This window comes from Arachis ipaensis, chromosome B07 (genome assembly GCF_000816755.2).
Source record: "Arachis ipaensis cultivar K30076 chromosome B07, Araip1.1, whole genome shotgun sequence".
Classification (NCBI taxonomy): Eukaryota; Viridiplantae; Streptophyta; class Magnoliopsida; order Fabales; family Fabaceae; genus Arachis; species Arachis ipaensis.
The window spans coordinates 2,995,011-2,996,220 of record NC_029791.2 but is presented as its reverse complement, the minus strand read 5'-3'; the positions used below and the strand labels follow the sequence as shown (position 1 = coordinate 2,996,220).

The following is a 1,210-nucleotide window of genomic DNA, read 5'->3' as shown; positions in this document are numbered from 1 at the left end:
ATGTCTAACTCTAAATTAAAAAAATTTAGTCAAGTTGTTATATAAAATAAAAAATTTCAAAATTATATTGTCTTACCTGATATAAAACCGCCATTGTCGCCATTGTAAAGTGAGTGAGTATGGTGATCCATTTTAGTTGGTGGAGAGTGTGGTGGAGAAGAGGCGGAGTTGTGCTTATTGTGCTTATTTCCAAAAAAACGATCAGGCCAAACATTAACTCGTTCCGACCACGAACGAAAATAATGAGAATTAGGAGGATGAGACCTACGCAAACCAAGTGTTGGTCGCATCTTAAATCTAGTCCCGGAAGGATCATACCAATCAACATTTATCATAGGATTTTCTGAAATAATTTCCTCTAATGGATTTAGAAACAAAAATTACATAAAATCAAAATGCATATATTGTATGTGTTCAGATGAAAATATATTACCCAATGTAAATGCATTTTGTTATATGATTATCCAATATATAAATAAAATAAAATTCACTCTAAAATAAGAAGGCCTAAAATGACAATTTTTTTCACATGATAATCAGCAACAGTGGGTAATTAAAAAAAATCAATTTTAAGATAATGAATTATAATTTAAGGGATATGAAATAATTAGCATATAGCATATAGTGTTTAATATTTATCTTAATTTGCTGATTAAAACTATCAAGACTTAAAAGTTTACAAATAATTAAATTTTACATACAATTAGTATTATAAATTTTGCTCCTATACGACAATAAAAAAGAAGATAAAAAGATGTAAGATGAGAACTATACATAGTTTGGGTAAAATTAAAGATATGGAAATATAAATCTCACCTTTAAATTGTTCATGTGTCAAAACGTGTGAAGATAAGAGAAAAACAGAAGAAAGAAGAAAAGAAATATAAACCATAGAATTAGCCATAATAAAAACCAATTAGAATAACAAATACAATCACAATGTACAAGCTAAGCTAAGAGTTAAATACTGAAACAAAATTTCATTTCATTTTTAATTCCAAAATGGACTGTCACTTGGCTGGTATATAGAAACAATACTCAAGGGTCAATTAATCTTACACAAATAAAATTTTATCGTTATTTTATATCATGAGAACCAAGAAGTTGAACCAAATCGAGATTACGTAAGCGGTTTTGTTAGGTAAATAATAATTTTTGTGAATAATGTGAAAAATAAATTTTAGAATTAATTTAATAAATAAAAAAATAT

At 26.7% G+C, this 1,210-nt stretch overlaps 2 protein-coding genes across 9 annotated transcripts in view; one reads left to right on the top strand and one right to left on the bottom strand.

Moving 5' to 3' along the window:
- Positions 1 to 1,210, top strand: part of LOC107609212 — a 36,238-nt gene that overhangs the window by 3,960 nt on the left and 31,068 nt on the right. The gene's annotated exons all lie outside the window — the stretch shown is intronic.
- LOC110264782 overlaps positions 1 to 1,210 on the bottom strand; it is a 9,939-nt gene that overhangs the window by 1,599 nt on the left and 7,130 nt on the right. The gene's annotated exons all lie outside the window — the stretch shown is intronic.